Here is a 24,336-nt window from a genome sequence, read left to right as displayed (position 1 = left end):
TGTAATGGCGGGGTGGTGTTGACCCACTGCTCCATGGGGCCAGGCTTACCTTGGAGAGGCGTAACTAAGCACCTAACTGGTTTTTGCTACAGCCTCTAGTGGTGAGGATAGACTTGAGCTGCAGGTAGCCATGAGGTGCTACTTCAGGTCCATCCCCGAGCCTGCAGCAGCTGACCGGAGGGTCAGGGTGCAGGAGAATAAGGCAGAACCTAGAGACACTGGACAACAGCACGAGTACAGGACATTGACAGAAAAAAACTAAACAGGAGACTTCAGGACCAGACGCAAGCCTGTGCAAAATCAGGAGAGACAAAACAGAGACAAAATAGAAACTAAATGAACTGACCAGACAGACAGACAGACAGACAGATCAAGACGTAATACAGACAGGTGGACAGATATCCCAAACAGAACTTACAAACAACAGAATCAAACTAAACTCAACTAAAAGGTCAGACACTAGAGTGGAAGGAGGGGTTGTCTAATAAGGCACCACTGGCAGGGGACTAGTCAGGCAGGAGAACTCTGCTGGACACAATGATATAAATTCCAGCAGAGTCTGGGTATGCAATGCGCACAATGATAGCACTCTCTTTGTTGCTGCCCCATCAGTAGAGCCAGCAACAAAGCAGCATGCACTGCCAGTTAGTGGTGTTAGAGTACCCAATGGCATTCAGTGACCAGCGCAGCCCACTATCCATATAATATATGAGTATACATATACATCATGTGACATATATATATATATATATATATATATATATATATATAAAAATATATATACACACACACTAACTGTACTACCCAGCTTCGCCCGTGTTAATAACTGCTGTTAACAAAATAGAATGTATTAACAAAAATTTATTCTGCACATAAAAAACACAAAACAAATAGATAGAAATGTAATTATTAAAAAGCAAAAACTAAGCTAATAGAAGCATTTCACAACATATATTTCAACACCACAGATATTCCACACAGATTTAACTAAATTGGCCAAGTAATGTGCTCCGTCTGTCTCTTTCCAGGTCTGTCTCTTTCCAGGTCTGTCTCTTTCCCCGTCTGCCTCTTTCCCCGTCTGCCTCTTTCCCCGTCTGTCTCTTTTCATGAGTCTCTTTCCAGGTCTGTCTCTTTCCAGGTCTGCCTTTTTCCCCGTCTTTCTCTTTTCCCATCTGTCTCTGTCTATCTCTTTCACCGTCTGTCTCCTTCCCCGTCTGTCTCTTTCTCCGTCTTTCTCTTTCCCCGTCTGCCTGTCTCTGTCTGTCTCTTTCTTTGTCTGTCTCTATCCCTCTGTTTCTTTCCCCATCTGTCTCTTTCCACGTCTGTCTCTTTCCCAGGTCTGTTTCTTTCCCCATCTGTCTCCCCGTCTCTTTGTCTGTGTCTTTTCCTGTCTGTCTCTTTCCAGGTCTGCCTCTTTCCCAGTCTGTCTCTTTTCCCATCTGTCTCTGTCTGTCTCTTTCCCCATCTGTCTCCTTCCCTGTCTGCCTGTCTCTGTCTGTCTCTTTCTTTGTCTGTCTCTATCTCTCTGTTTCTTTCCCCATCTGTCTCTTTCCAGGGCTGTCTCTTTCCCTGTCTGTCTCCCCGTCTCTTTGTCTGTGTCTTTTCCTCTCTGTCTCTTTCCCTGTCTACTTGTCTCTGTCTGTCTCTTTCCTTGTCTGTCTCTATTTCTCTGTCTCTTTCCCCGTCTGTCTCTATCAAGGTCTGTGTCTTTAACCATCTATCTTTGTCTGTCTCTCTGGCTGTCTCCTCCTTCCCTGTCTGAACTGTCTCTGTCCCTGTCTGCATGTCTGTCTGTCTCTTTCCCCATCTGTCTGTTTCGCTGTTTGTCTATCTCTTTCCCTGTCTGTCTCTGTCTGTCTCTCTCTCTGTCTCTCTCTGTCTGTCTCTCTCTGTCTCCCTCTATCCGTCTCCCCACCAACATCTTATTACCTCACATATAAGCTTCTTATACTATGAATGTCCTTTGTTCCTATAGCAACCAATCACAGCTCCTACTAATAACCTGTAGTTCCAGGCTCAATTTACTTTAATGGAGGCATGTTTTTTGGAGAGTAACTGTAAAGCGCGGGGTTACATTTTCCTGTCAAACATAGTCTACGACGTTCCCTGGGTCACATGTGGTGTCTGTGCAAATTTTTGTGATTGTAAATGCGACGGTGCGGATACACTTTTCGTTTCACTTTTTCCCCATTATGTCGATTGGGGCAAAATTGATTGGTAAATTGGAAAGCGCGGGGTTAAAATTTCACCTCACAACAGCTTATGACGCTCTCGGGGTCCAGACGTGTGAGTGTGCAAAATTTTGTGGCTGTAGCTGCGACGGTGCAGATGCCAATCCCGGACACACACACACACACACACACACACACACACACACACACACACATGCATACATGCATACATACACACATTCAGCTTTTTACATACAGTATATATATATGCTTTATGTTCAAATAACTTTATACATGAAAGGTGAAGGAATGTTTTCAAGTTCCGCTACAATTATTTACATTTTTCATTCTGGACAGTTCTTCATGTTAATTGCACTAGATAGATCACAGAATACTATTACCAAGCATATTCAACTACATGATTTTCCTACATTATTTCAAATCACACTGCAATGTGCCTCCACTGCAGCCAGAACATTTTATTAGTTTTATAGACAACCTATGCTAATATTAGGTCAGACCTTACAGTGTATTCAATATTAAGCTGAATAAATAATTACATAAATATATTAAAGAAAAAATAGGTCCAGCTCATTTATAATTCATACTTCTTATTATCTTAGGTATTGGCTTACCATGCTTTTCTGATTTGCTAAAATCAAGTATAAATTTTATACAATTAACTAAAATTGCTTTATTCCTATGCAACTACTGATTTAAAATATGTAAGAGCACATATCTATTCTGTTCTGAATTACTAAGTCTATATAAAATGAATTACTAAGTCTATATAAAAGTTTCTAATGTGGGGCAGACAATAATGTGCAATGTGCCAACGTGAAAGAACCAAATGTCCCTTTACAGCAAGACTAAAAGTTGATAAATATTTTACTAGAGCAACAATAACTCAGTTGTTTAATGCTTTAAAAAGCTATAATATATTTTGTGAAAAAGAAATATTTCATCAAACTCAGCCTATTTTTCAAGCACTACTCCAGTGAGTTTCTTTTATTGCTCCACTGGAGTGGTGATTTAAATCTAAAGTGGGCTTTACACGCTGCGATCTCGCTAGCGAGATCGCAAGCGATCGTACCCACCCCCGTCGATTGTACGACACGGGCAAATCGCTGCCCGTGCCGCACAACCTCGATTAACCCCATCACACACACTTACCTGCCCTGCGACGTCGCTCTGGCCGGCGAACTGCCTCTTTTCTAAGGGGGCGGTTTGTGCGGCGTCACAGCGACGTCACACAGCAGGCGTCCAATAGAAGCAGAGGGGCGGAGATGAGCGGGACATAACATCCCGCCCACCTGCTTCCTTCCGCATTTCCGGTAGAGGCAGGTAAGGAGATGTTCGTCACTCCTGCGGTGTCACACACAGCGATGTGTGGTGCCGCAGGAACGAGGAACAACATCGCTAATAAGCAGAAAACAATTTTTGTTTCAGGACGACCTCTCCGCGGCAAACGATTTTGACCGCTTTTGCAATCGTTTAAGGTCGCTCATAAGTGTCACACACTGCGATATCGTTAATGACTCCGGATGTGCGTCACAAACACCATGACCCCGACGATAATTCATTAACGATATCGTAGAGTGTAAAGCCCACTTAAGTCCCCTGACCCCTGTGTTATAGTCATCTTCTAGCACGGACATCTTCTGTTGCCGACACTCCTGTTGACGGTCGCTCCAGTGTTTTTTTGAGTGTGCCAGAGGTAACAGCTCAATTTAACTCTCTGAGAGCCTCGTTCTGGCTCTCATAGAGTTGCATTGGGAGCTTGTGACGTAACTTCTGACTTCCGACCAACTAGACGTTACAGTCACAAGATGGTGCCGCCAAGCCAAAGTGGCTCCGAAAAAGCATGAAAACGCCGGAGGGTAAGTATTTCTGTAGGGGTAGGGGACTTATTTAAAATGTCACTCCCACGTTTAACAAAAAAAAAAAAAGACTGGATTGGTTCTTACAGCAATGTTAATCCAAAAAAGGCCAGCAAGGAGGCAGGAAAATTGAGGTGGATTTACTAAGATTATGTTTGAGACAGTACAAATTAAGACTAGAAGGCTTAAAGTGAGTCAATTTATTGTAGTAGCTCATGCTCTTTGGTAAATTTAGCTTACCATCAGAATAGTCTAAAGGCTAGGTTCACGTTTTTACATTGCTCAGCGATGAGCACTGCATCAGGGGTTCTGTCTAAATCTCCCAGAAATGGGATTCAGATTGAGCCACCAATGGAACTTTTCAGTATAATTGGGCATTGGTCGTTACTTTGGACTCATTTTAGCCTTGGATCCAGTGTAGTCTATGTAATAGTAAATGTTGTCTGCCACGCTATAGTGTCTGCATAAAAAAAGAGGGACACCCAAGAACGCAGGCAAAATAGAGTTCAAAGTGACTCCATCTGCCCTGTTATACTTCATGGTTTCATTCTAAATCCTGTTTGTGAGAATTGAGATGGAAACCCCTAAGCAACTCCTATGTATAGAACACTATATAAATGTGAAATAGGCTTTACTTCGGTAAGTTATGCCAAGCTCAGGTTTGGAGCATGGAATCTTTTTCAGCTCACATTTGAGAATGTATAAAATTTGAATAAAAACAGAATTTGTTTAAAACACATAGTAAATGTGTTACAAAGCATGAAAGAGGGGGTTTTCTTGGCCCACATTAAACCAGTTTTCTGGTGCATTGTGGTTTCTTCATCTTATGAAAAACAAACTAAATCAAAACCAAGATCAGTGAACCACCTCCAGTAAAGTAGTAACTATAACTTAAATTATTCTAAAAAACAAATATTTTTATTATTTTGCAAAGAATTCACCATGACAAAGAGTTTCATAGTTACACTGCTGTTACAGTAAAGAATCTCCTTCAAAATTGGTGTTAACTCTTCTATTACTCTGAGAAAGGGAGGGCAATTGGGCAGGTGGGCTTTCAATCAAAGCTGTGAGGTGGATTTTGCTCTTTTGATCCTAGTATAAGATGGCTGGTCTGTTGATCAACTAAAGTAGAGGAGTTGGCAGCTGAAGTCTCTTCTGATTCATTGATGAAATTAAAGTAGCAATACTATATGTGGTTTTAAGAGGTCCAGGAGATGGCAATTTTCCTGGCTACCATAGATGCTATGCTGTTTCTATAACTTCTGATTTGCTAGGTCTGTTTGTTATGGGGTTTGGTGTTGGGTGTGTGCATTATGGGGCCTTATCTGAGGCCTGTATTAATTTAGAGATCTGTAGAGGCTCTGATTTAATATAGGGGCTTGCAGTTTATATGTCTTTCTGTTGCTATGACAGCTGATTTCTAAAATTATTTAGGCATCAGTAAAGAATAGGCAAAAAATTTTCAACAGCACACTCTGCAGTGATTGGGAGAAATCAGCATGGCAGTCTGGGCTGGATGGAAAAGAAAAAGAATGATTCCAATAAAAAACATCTATGAGTCACAGGCTTTACAGATAAGCTGTCACCTCTCTTGACATATCTGCTATAGTAAATAATAGATAACTGAGTGTACCATCCCCTATAACCAGAGGATGTGTTCCTATTGTCTAATACTGTTAGTAATGATTGGACAATGTCAGTGTGTAGATTCAAAGTGTTCTGTAAATGGGAATGGTCAATGCCAGAACATAAAGGAGGTGATGCCATAGACAGTTATGTAAGATGTCAGTGGGGGAACAGCCCAGGGCGTATGGTCTTCTCAACCTGTCTTTGGATGCAGGCACTTGGCAGTGGTTATCACCGGTGATGTCTAATCTATCTAATAAATGAGGTGCTCAGTTGAATAATCCCTCAGGCTGAACTTTAGCTTACACGAATTTTCACCCAATATCTTGAGAACATGAGAATTCTGCAATTTGTACACTTTGGAAAGCACCGTAGACTACATTGACCATGAGAAATATATGATGTTAAATGAATTCTGCATTATCTGTGTTCTCCAATGTGAGGATCTCCAGCTGTAGTAAAGCTTCAACTCACAACACTAGTGTGTCCATAGGAGAAGACACGCTGCGTCAAGAACACAGTGTTCGGATCGTGGAAATGTGGGAACGTAGCCTTATTTTTGTAGCAGTTTGCGGGACACAGATTGGAGACCACTAGTACATAGGATTCTCAGATTTTTCCATTTGTTAGACCCTATACTTGTGCTCTGCAATGCATCATAGGTATACGAACTTTAGAAGGCCTGTTCTGGATTAGTTACAACAATTTCTCCTTCCCTGTGACCTTCAGCTCTTTGTTTTATCTGATCTACAACAAGCTTTGAGTTCTATGGGAAATGGGCACAGTTCATTCTAAATGCTGCATTTGCTTTTGAACCCCGTCTGTGTATATGTAAGTAGGTCCATTATGTCGGATCTGTTTTGAGAGTTCAGATGTTGGTACTTGACGTGTTAATTAAAATAACATGTTAGAACATACCTGCAGTTTCTCAAAACTTCCCCTGATTTATTTGAATAGAATGACGTGAAGTATGCACTGCAGATGTATGCTTATAATGTGTTTGCTCTGATAGACATTCTTATAATGACTCTCCAAAGTGTAAAGAAGCCATTATTTAACCAGCTGCAACCTTCTTGCACGCACTCACACGCTCATCTTATTCCCCCAATTTGTTTGTACAGTGGCAAATGGAAAACCCATTAGTTATGGCATAAATACTGGCCAACTATAAAAACTGCATTGAATGTGGAAATAATATTGTGCCTCGGAAATAGACATATGCTAAATTTTTTCGATCTTAATGTAAAGAAGTTGTAGAGCTTCTTACAAAAGGGTAACCTGAGGGACTATGTAGTCATGAAGAACGCGCTACTGGAAATACTTGTATTTATCTTGTAAGTAAGGCATGTGGTTATGTTAAATGGGTTGTCCTTTTTCTGTAGCCTTCTTCCTAATGAGTGACAGAGAAATGGATTACATTTACTAATACATCTTCATGATAAGATCTGCTGTTACTTCTTCTACTTGTAAGCCATGCCCTTCCACTCATGAAGAGTAACCTTTCTCCCCACCTCATTGATATCGTGAACCCCATAGAGTGATATCGAGTGGAATGTTAACAGTCTTGTGCATGGCTGAAACTCTAGACTTGCAAATGCGCATGCTCTGGTTTCCTCCTCCACCAAAACATGCGTACGTGAGGATGCACTCACATTGGAGACAAGCTTCTGACCATTACCAACTGTGCACATGCTAATGAAGAGGAAACCAGCCCAGGTACAGTTTCAAGTGCGGAGATTCAGGCATGCATGAGACTTTTAAAGTGAACCTGTCAGGTGCAATATGCACCCAGAGCCTAGCATGAACCTAGCACGCCCCTGTGGGCACGGTAACATGCTAAGAGGGCAAACTAGTCAGGGGAAAATCATGCACTTGTGACTAGTCCCTATACTCATTAGCATATCATAAATGATCTTTAGAAGTACTTTTTTTAAACATCTCTTTATCTATGCTACTATAGCCTGCGAAAGTTAGGCAGGGATTACTAATATGCACCCAGAACTGCTACTGCTCATTGTTCTGAGTGCATATTGGACCTGACAGGTTCCCTTTAACCCACCGCTCCATGTCATATGCTGGAAGAAAAGTTTCCCCTCAACAGGGAGCAGGTCCATTGGTTTAGGTATGGGTAAGACTGCTGATATGGCTCCCCATGTCACACAGTGGCATGGATAAAAGCAATATCAAAGGTTTACAGTCAGCATAGAACGTCGCTCTCAATAAAAAGGAATAGTAGAATTTCTGATTACGTTTTTTTGGTAAGTGTAGTGTTTTCCTATCTGCCACACATTAGTAAAGGTTCTGCATGAAGTGGTCAACCCCTTTAATGCAAAAAAATATATTTTTTGACAAAGCATTATGTCAAGAAAACTGTATGAATTCAAGTCACTTAGAAAAGATTTTTGGATAACGTAAAGGTGTTTACTAAGATTTCATAAAAACGACAATCTCCTTCACTCACCGAAAGGATAACGGAGCCAACTGGTCATGGAATTTCTTTAGAGAAGGGAAGTACTAATAATTGTGTCTATATTGTGCCATCATATTCCACTACAGTTTTCAAGCTAGAAGGTAAATGTACTAACAATACACACATTACACAATACAGAGCAACACATTGAGCCGATTCATTTAGATGGGTGTCTCGTTTGACAGTCTTGATGAAGTCACCACAGGAATAATTAATTAAAAAGGCACATGTGTATTAATGAATTAGTCATATTTTACTGCCATACGACTCCACCAGAAAGTATATTGTGGAGTAATTTGTGTCAATGAAGTGGTGTCAATTTTGATTTATTTTGCTGCACCATGCTCTGTCCCAACAAAGCCCTGTTCACTTTGGCTGAGGTGGCAGAGATGGTTATATAAACGTTAACGTTTTTTTTCACAACTTCTGGTTTATTAAAATTTTGCGACATCTCGAGGTGTTTTAAGCCTTTAAACTGGTGAAGGCACTTTGATGAATCAGGCCCATATTTCACCAATTCAAAGGAGGACTAAAGGCCCTGCTCACAACAATTTACAGCGTATCAGAAAGTGAGGAAGACAGAAAAGGGAAGATATACTTGTATAGTATGCTCCACCCATCTTTATAACAAATATGTATACTCATTTAAAGCTGCATGTCCTGATCACCAGCCAGTATTTGTCTATATCCATGTACAAAGTGTTATTAAGCTAATGGACTGCGTGGGAACAGATATTAGAAAGCAACAGATTCTGAGGATATTGTTGGAAGAAAGAACTGAGAACACTTAGATTAGTGAGTTGATGCGATAAGCCAAAATACACTGTGTGCAGAATTATTAGGCAAGTTGTATTTTAGCGGATTTTTATTATTATTGATCAACAACCATGTTCTCAATCAACCCAAAAGACTCATAAATATCAAAGCTTAATATTTTTGGAAGTTGGAGAGGGATTTTTTAGATTTGGCTATATTAGGAGGATATCTGTTTTTGCAGGTAACTATTACTTTGCAAACGTATTAGGCAACTTAATAAAAACCAAATATATTCCCATCTCACTTGTTTATTATCACCAGGTAAACCAATATAACTGCACAAAATTTAGAAAAAAACATTTCTGACATGCAAAAACAAAACCCAAAAAAATGAGTGACCAATAGAGCCACCTTTCTTTATGATGACACTCAACAGCCTACCATCCATAGATTCTGTCAGTTGCTTAATCTGTTTACGATCAACATTCCGTGCAGCAGCCACCACAGCCTCCCAGACACTGTTCCAAGAGGTGTACTGTTTTCCCTCCCTGTAGATCTCACATTTTATGAGGTGCCACAGGTTCTCTATGGGGTTCAGATCAGGTGAACAAGGGAGTCATGTCATTATTTTTTTCATCTTTTAGACCTTTACTGGCCAGCCACACTGTGGAGTAGTTGGATGCATGTGATGGAGCATTGTCCTGCATGAAAATTATGTTTTTTTTAACAATACCGACTTCTTCCTGTACCACTGCTTGAAGAAGCTGTCTTCCAGAAACTGGCAATAGATCTGGGAGTTGAGCTTCACTTCATCCTCAACCAGAAAAGGTCCCACAAGTTCATCTTTGATGATACCAGCCCATACCAGTACCCCACCTCCACCTTGCTGGCGTCTGAGTCAGAGTGGAGCTCTCTGCTCTTTACTGATCCAGCCTCTGGCCCATCCATCTGGCCCATGAAGAGTCACTCTCATTTCATCAGTCCATAAAACCTTTGAAAAATCATTCTTAAGATATTTCTAGGCCCAGTCTCGACGTTTTATCTTATGTTTCTTGTTCAAAGGTGGTCGTTTTTCAGCCTTCCTTACCTTAGCCATGTCCCTGAGTATGGCACACCTTGTACTTTTTGATACTCTAGTAACGTTGCAGCTTGGAAATATGGCCAAACTGGTGGCAAATGGCATCTTGGCAGCTTCACGCTTGATTTTCCTCAATTCATGGGCACTTATTTTGCGCCTTTTTTGCCCAACACACGTCTTGCGACCCTGTTGGCTATTTGCCATGAAACGCTTGATTGTTCGGTGATCACGCTTCAAACGTTTGGCAATTTCCAGACTGCTGCATCCCTCTGTAAGACATCTCACAATTGTTTACTTTTCAGAGTCCGTCAAATCTCTCTTCTGACCCCTTTTGCCAAAGGAAAGGAAGATGCCTAATAAGTATGCACCCCTTATACAGGGTGTTGATGTCATTACACCACACCCCTCCTCATTACAGAGATGCACATCACCTGATTTACTTAATTGGTAGTTGGCTCTCAAGCCTATACAGCTTGGAGTAGGACAACATGTATAAAAATTATCATGTGATCAAAATACTCATTTGCCTAATAAGTCTGCACACAGTGTAAAAAATGTGGATACTGAGAATTAACCTTATTGTCTGGGGTAGTACATTCTAGAGAACTGAAGAAGCGGGAGAACAATCTTTGAGGCAGGAGAGAGAGGATTATGGATGATGTTAGCCTTGGTAGAAGGAGATGAAAAGGGAGATGTAGGATGGGACATATGTAACTGCTATTTCCAATAACACGCTGTATATAAATATTGTACTTGTCTAGCAACTGTTTTTCTGAACACGAGACATTGGTTAACAAAAATGTCATATTTATGACCATTTTAAGACTTGTGGTACCTTCTCTCCATTATACGTGGGCAGCATGGTGGCTCAGTGGTTAGCACTGTTGCTTGGCAGCGCTGGGGTTCTAGGTTCATATCCCACCAAGGACAACATCTGCAAGGAGTTTGTATGTTCTCATTGTAAGTGCGTGGGTTTCTTCCGGTTGCCTCCCACACTCCAAGGACTGCTGATAGGAAATTTAGATTGTGCGGACAGTGAAGATTATGATGTCTGTAAAGAGCTGTAAAATTAATGGTGCTATATAATCAACTAAAAATAAATAAACACAAATTTACTAATAATGAAAATTGACATTTTTCTAAACTCAGTAAATTTCCTGTGTAGTAATCCCATTGAGCACTGCTTAATCCGTTCTCTTCATTCACTTATTTCACAGGGACACAGATACATTAAAATTGTTAATCTCTCAGTGGTAATGGAGTGCCTGAAGTAAACAGATGACAGGAAAGAGGAAAAGCAGGATGTTCTGTACATTACCTCTGCTCTTCTTTAAAGCACTCAATTACTTAATGATTGTTGACCCCTGTGTGAGTATACATGCCGCACTGCCCTGAACGTATATGAACAGGAATGAAGGGACAAGAGGTCTGATGTTTATTTGTGTTCACGACACAGGACTTTGTGTGTTGCCTAAATTGCACACTTTATAAGTGTCTGTAATTTTTTATTTCAAAGTTTTCATCATGACTTGAGATTTTCAAAATGAACTGTTTTATGTTTTTAGCGTGATCCTCGTAGGGCGTTATTTATGACATGTGCCATGAATACAGTTTTACTGGCATAGTCATTCTTCTGTTGGGGACAAATTCATCAAAGTAACTTGCTCTGATCATTGCAAAGTCTTCCCTTGTAACATTTTCACTATCCTTAATACGAAATTCTTGATTGTGGTTTAAACGCTACAATTGTAGTGATGACTATTGATCGGGAACAATTTTTAAGCAGGTCAGGTAATTTTTCCAGTAGATATGAATTGCTTTGTCACTATAGATACTCAAATTATAACGCTAATTATTGGTCAGACACATCTATGGCCTTTTTAAAGCTCTTCATAGAGTATGAAAGCTTGTTATAGCAAGGTTATTTTACAAAATTATCTTAAAAGTATGTTGTCTAGTTACCATAACAGTGACAGAAGTACCAAATTTAGGGAGAATTAGGTTTTGCGTTAGGAGTCATAACCATAACCCTATTGAGTCACTTAAATGTTAGTGATGGGCGAACTTGCTCGGCACTGTTCGATACTCAATCAAGCATCAGGCTGCACAAGATGGTCGATACTCAATTTAGTATGCTAGTACTGGGCGCCATGCTCGAATCACTGCCCTGTATGTGAACAATACCTAATTGGTCGAATTGTCACTTCCTTGTCACCTTAATTCCAGTTTATGTGATTTACACCTACTATTAAAGACTTCCTTTTTGCATATTAAAATAAGAGTGTGTAGTGATTCTCTTTGGTTGTAGATTAAGCGGTGAGAGTCACAGTTCTGTCTGGTCTTTTAGATCTTTCAACAATTCTGCAATGTGCTGTTTGTCCCCTAAAGAAATTAGTTTCACCACAGCCTGTTGTCGCTTCACCAAGGCAGTGCTGCAGTGCGTACAGTTTGCGACTGATATGGGTGACGTGCTCAGAGATGACAATTTGGAGAACGAGGGGGGGCATAAATTGGTGCAGAAGATTGGGGAAACCCTGATGGAACTAAAGCCCAAAATCCTTGGCATCGGTAGCACGTGTGCCGTCTGAGGGTCCGACTCTGTCCCAACTTCCACAAAGTTTACCCATTGTGCTGTCTAGTAAATGTCGTATCCCTCGCCACAAGCATTTGCTCACATGTCAGTGGCTAAGTGGACCTTCCCAGTAACTATGTAGGTGAGGGCACAGGTGATGGTATGAGACATGCATGCTGGTCCTCTAAAATTATGAAAGAGGGATGGCTGTGGACCCTCTAACTCTAAAAATTATGAGCGAGTGCCGCATGATGACTGTCGATATGTTGAAGGAACCGGACAAAAAAAAATAATAAACCATGAATCATATATCGTTATTTGGATTTGAAGGGGTGTATTGAGAATACACCAGAAAAAAAAGAACACTTGAATTGGCTTTATGTTCTCCTAATATCAACCACTGTGGTTGAGAAGTCGGGGCCAATCCAGGTCTTGTTCATTTAAAAACAGTCAGTCTGTCAGCATTTTCAGTTGACAGACGGATAGGCCTATCAGTTATTATGCCCTGATGACACTAAAAACTTATGGAATCAACTTAAGCATAGAGGGAGGTGTGAGTGCTGCCTGCGAGACTCTGATTTGGCTCAAGTCTGTGGTGGGTAAAATTATGAGTAAGGGTGGCCTGATGTCCCTGTAAAAATTTGGAGCATGGGTTGCATGATAACCCTGTTGACATGGTGTAGGAGGAGGAGGCAGACAAGAAATGCAATAAACCTTGACATGTATACTGTTTTTGTTGGTTGGGAAAAAAAACATTTGAATTCGCTTTATGTTCTGCTGCTGATCTTCACATTGACTTCCATTATACTCAGTACACGATTGGAGCCTGAGTGTACCGAGTACCGAACACCTGGGCATGGTAGTCCTCGCTCATCACTATTAGCTATTCAAAGGTATCAACCACTCTCAAGGGTGCTTTACACGCTGCGACATCGCTACCGATATATCGTCGGGTTCACATCGTTAGTGAAGCACATCCGAAACCGGTAGCGACATCGCAGCGTGTGACACCAAGGAGTGACGATCAACGATCGCAAAATCATTAAAAACCGGTGATCGTTGACACATTGCTCCTTTCCTTAATATCGCTACTGCCACAGGTATGATATTGTTCGTCGTTCCTGCGGCATCACACATCGCTATGTGTGACACAGCAGGAGTGACTAACATCTCCTTACGTGCGTCCACCGGCAATGAGGAAGGAAGGAGGTGGGTGGGATGTTATGTCCCGCTCATCTCCGCCCCTCCTCTGCTATTTGCCGGCCGCTTAGTGACGCAGTGACGTCGCTATGATGCCGAACACACCTCTCCCTTGAGGGAGGGATTGTTCGGCGGTCACAGTGACGTCGCTGACAAGGTATATGCGTGTGACGCTGCCGTAGCGATAATGTTCGCTATGGCAGCGAGCATCAAATGTCGCATGAACGACGGGGGTGGGTGCTATCGCGCTCAACATCGCTAGCAATCGCTAGCGATGTTGCAGCGTGTAAAGCACCCTTCAGTTTTCACTATTTTTCTATCTACTGATGAAGATGCTACAAAGATAAGTATTTCCTGCAACTAAGAGTATTTAGTGATTTAAGACTGACGGAAATGCCAATTTGGTTTGAAGTGATATTTTATTGCAGTGTCAGTTCACGTCTTACTAGCCAACACAATCTTTTAAATACAGTAAACTGGCTGAAAAACCTTAGCACCTTAAGAGAAGAAAGCTTGTAAACTGATAATGTATTATCCCCTCTCCAAGTCCAGACTTTCCTTTCTTGTAAAACAACTATTGCTGCAGTGGGTAGTGACCTTCATGCTGCCAGCTAGCCATCAAGGTCATATCACATACAACACATTGCTCACACTCCCTGCTTCTTTGAAGCTGTGAATCACCGTCCTGTCCTCCCTTTTCTGTAGTACAGGTCAGTTCTATACAGCACTGCTCTGGAATTCCTGTTATCATTTCTGTTCCAGCTGCCTCCCACAATTCTCATACATACCCAAGGGCTCTCTGATCCTGGCATTACAGATTGCATTTAAAGTGACAGAATAAAACAACAGTTAATAATATATAATAATAATAATCTTTATTTCTATAGCGCCAACATATTCCGCAGCGCTTTACAATTCAGGAGGAACATATACATATCATATACATAAACATATACAAACAAGTAACAATTATAGAGGCTACAATATTTAAAAGGAAAAATGGCAACCCTACTCGTGAGAGCTTACAATCTACAATGAGATGGGGGGAGGGGCAAGGTACAAGTGTTTATTTAAAATGACAATCCAGCCAGCTCATGGGGGATAGATGATGGCTTCCTGGACCAGTTGGCAAGAGCCTTGAGATGCATTTGGGTGCCAAGGAGTTTGACGTGGGGTTATGTTCTGAGAAGTTGTAGAGGGATTATGTGAAATTAGTTTGGCTAGGGAGTGTGATAGGCCGCCCTAAAAAGATGCGTTTTTAGGGAGCGTCTGAAGCTGAGTAAGTTGTGATTTGTCCTAACTTCTTGGGGTAGAGCATTCCAGAGGTTTGGTGCAGCTCGGAAGAAGTCTTGGATTCGGGAGTGGGAGGTTCGAATTAGTGTGGATGTTAGTCGAAAGTCATTTGCAGAGCGTAGAGAACGGGTGGGATGATAGACAGAGAGGAGGGTGGAGATATAGGAGGGTGCTGCACTGTGGAGAGCTTTGTGGGTGAGAACAAGCAGTTTGAATTGGATCCTGTGATATATGGGCAGCCAGTGCAATGACTGGCACAGCGCAGAGGCGTCCGAGTAGCGGTTAGCCAGATAGGTGACCCTGGCTGCTGCATTAAGGATGGACTGTAGAGGGGAGAGTCTAGTTAGGGGGAGACCAATTAATAGAGAGTTACAGTAGTCAAGGCGAGAGTGGATCAGGGCCACGGTGAGGGTTTTTGTCGTTTCCATTGTGAGAAAGGGGCGGATTCTAGAGATGTTCTTAAGGTGCAAGCGGCAGGTGCGGGCAAGAGATTGTATGTGGGAGGTGAAGGAGAGATCAGTGTCAAGTATAACCCCCAGACAGCGGGCCTGCAGCCTAGGACTTATCGCTGTGCCACACACAGAGAGGGAGATGTCAGGTTTAGGAAGGTTGGGAGATGGAGGGAAAAGAAGAAGTTCAGTTTTGGAAAGGTTAAGTTTCAGATAGAGAGCAGACATGATGTTGCAAACTGCAGTCAGGCAGTCACTTGTGTTCTGTAGTACAGCGGGGGTGAGCTCAGGGGATGAGGTGTATAGCTGTGTGTCATCAGCATAAAGATGGTACTGAAAGCCAAATCTGCTGATGGTCTGTCCAATTGGGGCAGTGTAGAGGGAGAACAGAAGAGGGCCAAGGACTGAACCTTGAGGGACCCCAACAGTGAGAGGAAGAGGAGAAGATGTGGAGCCAGCAAATGATACACTGAACGAGCGGCCAGAAAGATAGGAAGAGAACCAGGAAAGCACAGTGTCCTTTAGGCCAATAGAATGGAGCATAGAGAGAAGGAGATGGTGGTCAACAGTGTCGAAGGCTGCAGAAAGGTCAAGAAGAATAAGCAGCGAGTGGTCACCGTTACGTTTTGCTGTCAATAGGTCATTGGTCACTTTGACAAGAGCAGTTTCTGTTGAGTGTAAAGGGCGGAAGCCAGACTGTAAAGGATCTAGAAGAGAGTGAGAGGAGAGGTAGCGGGTGAGACGAGAGTAGACCAGGCGCTCCAAGAGTTTAGAGATGAAGGAGAGATTGGAGACTGGTCTGTAGTTGCTTGTGCAGGACGGATCGAGAGAAGGTTTTTTTAATAATGGAGTAATAATAGAGTGTTTGAGGGAGGAAGGGAAGATACCAGAAGAGAGAGAGAAATTGAAGATTTTAGTTAGGTGAGTGGTGACAACCGGAGAGAGTGTCTGGAGTAGGCGTGAGGGGAAGGGATCAGTAGGGCAAGTGGTAGGATGAGAAGAAGAGAGGAGCCTGGAGACTTCCTCCTCTGTGACTGGGTCAAATGTGGAAAGTGAGCTGGATGGGATGTGGCGAGGGATGGGATTCACAACGCTTAGTGACTGGGAGCTGATCTCTTGGCGGATGTTTTCTATTTTCTCTGTGAAATACGAGGCCAGGTCATCAGCATGAAGGTCTGTGATAGGGGTCTGTGCTTTGGGACTGAGGAGGGAGTGTAAGGTGTCAAAGAGCTTTTTTGGATTGTTGGCTAGTGAGGAGATAAGGGTGGTGAAGTAGGTCTGTTTGGCGAGGTGAAGGGAAGAGTTGTAGGTCCTTAACATGAACTTGTAGTGGATGAAGTTTTCTGGTGTGCGGGATTTCCTCCATAGGCGCTCGGCACTCCTAGAGCATCGCTGGAGAAATCGAGTTTGTGATGTGAGCCAAGGTTGTTTTACTCGGTGTTTGGAGGTTCTGAGGGTGAGGGGTGCTACTTGGTCCAGGGTGCTTCTGAGTGTGTCATTGTAGTGCTTTACAGCCAGATTAGGGCATGAAAGTGAGGAGATAGGGGATAGTGATAAGTGTAGAGAGTCTGTAAGTGTTTGAGAGTCAATGGCCTGTAGGTTTCTGAATGTGTGATAGGTGGGAGTGTGCTGGAGTGGACGACGGTTTGTAAGCTTGAAGGAGAGGATGTTGTGGTCAGAGAGGGGAAGAGGTGAGTTGTCAAAGTGAGAGATTGAGCAGAGGCGGAAAAAGACTAAGTCAAGGGTGTTACCATCTTCATGTGTCTCTGAGGATGAGAGTTGTGAGAGGCCAAGAGAGGTGGTGAGAGATAGAAGCTGGGATGCAGAAGGGGAGGAGGGGCTGTTCATGGGGATGTTAAAGTCTCCTAGGATCAGGGTTGGCAATTCAGAGGACATGAAGTGTGGCAGCCAGGCTGAAAAGTGGTCAAGGAACTGGGTGGGTGAGCCTGGGGGACGGTATATGACAGCTACTCTGAGGGGAAGGGGATGGAAGAGCCTGATGGTGTGAACCTCAAAGGATGGGAATGAGAGTGATGGAGCTGGGGGGATGACCTGGAAAGTGCATTGTGGGGACAGGAGTAACCCAACTCCACCACCATGTCTGTTTCCAGGTCTTGGTGAATGGGTAAAGTGTAAACCACCATGAGAGATGGCAGCAGGGGAAGTAGTATCAGAATCCTGAATCCAGGTTTCAGTGAGGGCTAGTAAGTTAAGAGAGTTATTGAGAAAGAGGTTGTGGATGTAAGGAAGCTTGTTACATACAGACCGTGGATTCCATAGAGCACAATTAAAAGAGGGAAGTGAGGGTGTACAGGGAATGTTAATAATATTATCAGGGTTTCTATGGGAGGTGGGGAAGGGGGTAAAGTTAGCATGGGGTGGACCGGGATTAGGAGAGATATCACCTGATAGAAGTAGGAGTAGAAGGAGAAGGGTCAGATGGTTTTTGGACGTGTTTTTGTGTGATACCCTGGAGCATGAAGGATTGAGGTTAATCAGATAGGTGAAAAGGGCCTGGGAACTGTACATAGGAGAGGAGAGGAGAGGAGAGAGGGACTAATGTGGATGAGTGGTGATGGAGGGGGGACAGGGCGGTGAAAGTGGACAATAAAGGCACATAGGATGATAGAGAGAGAAATAATAGTCATGGTGGAAACAGAGTGTCAAAGATTAGTTTACCTGACTCCTGCCCTGACTAACTGCCATTGAATTAACTGCCCAGCACTTGGCAACGTTGGCACTAAGGAATCAAAGGAAACAGAACATTTCACACCCACCCGGACCTCTAGTCTACACAGATTCACACCTTCCACCATCAGATAAGATGTACAAAGAGGAAGATACAGTCATACATCAGTGAGTATTAAACATAATGTAAAAATGACATAGCATAAGTCACAGCAAGCAGAGATATATACCAGGAGAGTGAATTCAGCAGCAGAGGGGAGCAGACATTACACTTCAGCAAGCAGAGATATATACCTGTGTGAAGAGAGAGAAGATGCATGTTAGTCCAATGCCATTGAATTAACTGCCCAGCACTTGGCAACGTTGGCACTTAGCAAAAGATGGCACGCATGCAGGCACCCCGCACGCGTGCACCCCTTAGAACAGCCCCAGATATATAGGGCTGACTAGAGGGGTAGGTGAGGGGAATTATGGGAGCTCAGCTTGTTAAGGAAAATTAACAAATGCTGATCACACCAGTGAATGATTAAGGAATCAAAGGAAACAGAACATTTCACACCCACCCGGACCTCTAGTCTACACAGATTCACACCTTCCACCATCAGATAAGATGTACAAAGAGGAAGATACAGTCATACATCAGTGAGTATTAAACATAATGTAAAAATGACATAGCATAAGTCACAGCAAGCAGAGATATATACCAGGAGAGTGAATTCAGCAGCAGAGGGGAGCAGACATTACACTTCAGCAAGCAGAGATATATACCTGTGTGAAGAGAGAGAAGATGCATGTTAGTCCAATGCCATTGAATTAACTGCCCAGCACTTGGCAACGTTGGCACTTAGCAAAAGATGGCACGCATGCAGGCACCCCGCACGCGTGCACCCCTTAGAACAGCCCCAGATATATAGGGCTGACTAGAGGGGTAGGTGAGGGGAATTATGGGAGCTCAGCTTGTTAAGGAAAATTAACAAATGCTGATCACACCAGTGAATGATTAAGGAATCAAAGGAAACAGAACATTTCACACCCACCCGGACCTCTAGTCTACACAGATTCACACCTTCCACCATCAGATAAGATGTACAAAGAGGAAGATACAGTCATACATCAGTGAGTATTAAACATAATGTAAAAATGACATAGCATAAGTCACAGCAAGCAGAGATATATACCAGGAGAGTGAATTCAGCAGCAGAGGGGAGCAGACATTACACTTCAGCAAGCAGAGATATATACCTGTGTGAAGAGAGAGAAGATGCATGTTAGTCCAATGCCATTGAATTAACTGCCCAGCACTTGGCAACGTTGGCACTTAGCAAAAGATGGCACGCATGCAGGCACCCCGCACGCGTGCACCCCTTAGAACAGCCCCAGATATATAGGGCTGACTAGAGGGGTAGGTGAGGGGAATTATGGGAGCTCAGCTTGTTAAGGAAAATTAACAAATGCTGATCACACCAGTGAATGATTAAGGAATCAAAGGAAACAGAACATTTCACACCCACCCGGACCTCTAGTCTACACAGATTCACACCTTCCACCATCAGATAAGATGTACAAAGAGGAAGATACAGTCATACATCAGTGAGTATTAAACATAATGTAAAAATGACATAGCATAAGTCACAGCAAGCAGAGATATATACCAGGAGAGTGAAATCAGCAGCAGAGGGGAGCAGACATTACACTTCAGCAAGCAGAGATATATACCTGTGTGAAGAGAGAGAAGATGCATGTTAGTCCAATGCCATTGAATTAACTGCCCAGCACTTGGCAACGTTGGCACTTAGCAAAAGATGGCACGCATGCAGGCACCCCGCACGCGTGCACCCCTTAGAACAGCCCCAGATATATAGGGCTGACTAGAGGGGTAGGTGAGGGGAATTATGGGAGCTCAGCTTGTTAAGGAAAATTAACAAATGCTGATCACACCAGTGAATGATTAAGGAATCAAAGGAAACAGAACATTTCACACCCACCCGGACCTCTAGTCTACACAGATTCACACCTTCCACCATCAGATAAGATGTACAAAGAGGAAGATACAGTCATACACCAGTGAGTATTAAACATAATGTAAAAATGACATAGCATAAGTCACAGCAAGCAGAGATATATACCAGGAGAGTGAATTCAGCAGCAGAGGGGAGCAGACATTACACTTCAGCAAGCAGAGATATATACCTGTGTGAAGAGAGAGAAGATGCATGTTAGTCCAATGCCATTGAATTAACTGCCCAGCACTTGGCAACGTTGGCACTTAGCAAAAGATGGCACGCATGCAGGCACCCCGCACGCGTGCACCCCTTAGAACAGCCCCAGATATATAGGGCTGACTAGAGGGGTAGGTGAGGGGAATTATGGGAGCTCAGCTTGTTAAGGAAAATTAACAAATGCTGATCACACCAGTGAATGATTAAGGAATCAAAGGAAACAGAACATTTCACACCCACCCGGACCTCTAGTCTACACAGATTCACACCTTCCACCATCAGATAAGATGTACAAAGAGGAAGATACAGTCATACATCAGTGAGTATTAAACATAATGTAAAAATGACATAGCATAAGTCACAGCAAGCAGAGATATATACCAGGAGAGTGAATTCAGCAGCAGAGGGGAGCAGACATTACACTTCAGCAAGCAGAGATATATAGCTGTGTGAAGAGAGAGAAGATGCATGTTAGTCCAATGCCATTGAATTAACTGCCCAGCACTTGGCAACGTTGGCACTTAGCAAAAGATGGCACGCATGCAGGCACCCCGCACGCGTGCACCCCTTAGAACAGCCCCAGATATATAGGGCTGACTAGAGGGGTAGGTGAGGGGAATTATGGGAGCTCAGCTTGTTAAGGAAAATTAACAAATGCTGATCACACCAGTGAATGATTAAGGAATCAAAGGAAACAGAACATTTCACACCCACCCGGACCTCTAGTCTACACAGATTCACACCTTCCACCATCAGATAAGATGTACAAAGAGGAAGATACAGTCATACATCAGTGAGTATTAAACATAATGTAAAAATGACATAGCATAAGTCACAGCAAGCAGAGATATATACCAGGAGAGTGAATTCAGCAGCAGAGGGGAGCAGACATTACACTTCAGCAAGCAGAGATATATACCTGTGTGAAGAGAGAGAAGATGCATGTTAGTCCAATGCCATTGAATTAACTGCCCAGCACTTGGCAACGTTGGCACTTAGCAAAAGATGGCATGCATGCAGGCACCCCGCACGCGTGCACCCCTTAGAACAGCCCCAGATATATAGGGCTGACTAGAGGGGTAGGTGAGGGGAATTATGGGAGCTCAGCTTGTTAAGGAAAATTAACAAATGCTGATCACACCAGTGAATGATTAAGGAATCAAAGGAAACAGAACATTTCACACCCACCCGGACCTCTAGTCTACACAGATTCACACCTTCCACCATCAGATAAGATGTACAAAGAGGAAGATACAGTCATACATCAGTGAGTATTAAACATAATGTAAAAATGACATAGCATAAGTCACAGCAAGCAGAGATATATACCAGGAGAGTGAAATCAGCAGCAGAGGGGAGCAGACATTACACTTCAGCAAGCAGAGATATATACCTGTGTGAAGAGAGAGAAGATGCATGTTAGTCCAATGCCATTGAATTAACTGCCCAGCACTTGGCAACGTTGGCACTTAGCAAAAGATGGCACGCATGCAGGCACCCCGCACGCGTGCACCCCTTAGAACAGCCCCAGATATATAGGGCTGACTAGAGGGGTAGGTGAGGGGAATTATGGGAGCTCAGCTTGTTAAGGAAAATTAACAAATGCTGATCACACCAGTGAATGATTAAGGAATCAAAGGAAACAGAACATTTCACACCCACCCGGACCTCTAGTCTACACAGATTCACACCTTCCACCATCAGATAAGATGTACAAAGAGGAAGATACAGTCATACACCAGTGAGTATTAAACATAATGTAAAAATGACATAGCATAAGTCACAGCAAGCAGAGATATATACCAGGAGAGTGAATTCAGCAGCAGAGGGGAGCAGACATTACACTTCAGCAAGCAGAGATATATACCTGTGTGAAGAGAGAGAAGATGCATGTTAGTCCAATGCCATTGAATTAACTGCCCAGCACTTGGCAACGTTGGCACTTAGCAAAAGATGGCACGCATGCAGGCACCCCGCACGCGTGCACCCCTTAGAACAGCCCCAGATATATAGGGCTGACTAGAGGGGTAGGTGAGGGGAATTATGGGAGCTCAGCTTGTTAAGGAAAATTAACAAATGCTGATCACACCAGTGAATGATTAAGGAATCAAAGGAAACAGAACATTTCACACCCACCCGGACCTCTGGTCTACACAGATTCACACCTTCCACCATCAGATAAGATGTACAAAGAGGAAGATACAGTCATACATCAGTGAGTATTAAACATAATGTAAAAATGACATAGCATAAGTCACAGCAAGCAGAGATATATACCAGGAGAGTGAATTCAGCAGCAGAGGGGAGCAGACATTACACTTCAGCAAGCAGAGATATATACCTGTGTGAAGAGAGAGAAGATGCATGTTAGTCCAATGCCATTGAATTAACTGCCCAGCACTTGGCAACGTTGGCACTTAGCAAAAGATGGCACGCATGCAGGCACCCCGCACGCGTGCACCCCTTAGAACAGCCCCAGATATATAGGGCTGACTAGAGGGGTAGGTGAGGGGAATTATGGGAGCTCAGCTTGTTAAGGAAAATTAACAAATGCTGATCACACCAGGGAATGATTAAGGAATCAAAGGAAACAGAACATTTCACACCCACCCGGACCTCTAGTCTACACAGATTCACACCTTCCACCATCAGATAAGATGTACAAAGAGGAAGATACAGTCATACATCAGTGAGTATTAAACATAATGTAAAAATGACATAGCATAAGTCACAGCAAGCAGAGATATATACCAGGAGAGTGAATTCAGCAGCAGAGGGGAGCAGACATTACACTTCAGCAAGCAGAGATATATACCTGTGTGAAGAGAGAGAAGATGCATGTTAGTCCAATGCCATTGAATTAACTGCCCAGCACTTGGCAACGTTGGCACTTAGCAAAAGATGGCACGCATGCAGGCACCCCGCACGCGTGCACCCCTTAGAACAGCCCCAGATATATAGGGCTGACTAGAGGGGTAGGTGAGGGGAATTATGGGAGCTCAGCTTGTTAAGGAAAATTAACAAATGCTGATCACACCAGGGAATGATTAAGGAATCAAAGGAAACAGAACATTTCACACCCACCCGGACCTCTAGTCTACACAGATTCACACCTTCCACCATCAGATAAGATGTACAAAGAGGAAGATACAGTCATACATCAGTGAGTATTAAACATAATGTAAAAATGACATAGCATAAGTCACAGCAAGCAGAGATATATACCAGGAGAGTGAATTCAGCAGCAGAGGGGAGCAGACATTACACTTCAGCAAGCAGAGATATATACCTGTGTGAAGAGAGAGAAGATGCATGTTAGTCCAATGCCATTGAATTAACTGCCCAGCACTTGGCAACGTTGGCACTTAGCAAAAGATGGCACGCATGCAGGCACCCCGCACGCGTGCACCCCTTAGAACAGCCCCAGATATATAGGGCTGACTAGAGGGGTAGGTGAGGGGAATTATGGGAGCTCAGCTTGTTAAGGAAAATTAACAAATGCTGATCACACCAGGGAATGATTAAGGAATCAAAGGAAACAGAACATTTCACACCCACCCGGACCTCTAGTCTACACAGATTCACACCTTCCACCATCAGATAAGATGTACAAAGAGGAAGATACAGTCATACATCAGTGAGTATTAAACATAATGTAAAAATGACATAGCATAAGTCACAGCAAGCAGAGATATATACCAGGAGAGTGAATTCAGCAGCAGAGGGGAGCAGACATTACACTTCAGCAAGCAGAGATATATACCTGTGTGAAGAGAGAGAAGATGCATGTTAGTCCAATGCCATTGAATTAACTGCCCAGCACTTGGCAACGTTGGCACTTAGCAAAAGATGGCACGCATGCAGGCACCCCGCACGCGTGCACCCCTTAGAACAGCCCCAGATATATAGGGCTGACTAGAGGGGTAGGTGAGGG

This window comes from Anomaloglossus baeobatrachus, chromosome 6 (assembly GCF_048569485.1).
Source record: "Anomaloglossus baeobatrachus isolate aAnoBae1 chromosome 6, aAnoBae1.hap1, whole genome shotgun sequence".
Lineage (NCBI taxonomy): Eukaryota > Metazoa > Chordata > Amphibia > Anura > Aromobatidae > Anomaloglossus > Anomaloglossus baeobatrachus.
The sequence above is the reverse complement of the archived record's forward strand: the minus strand, read 5'-3'. Positions refer to the sequence as shown.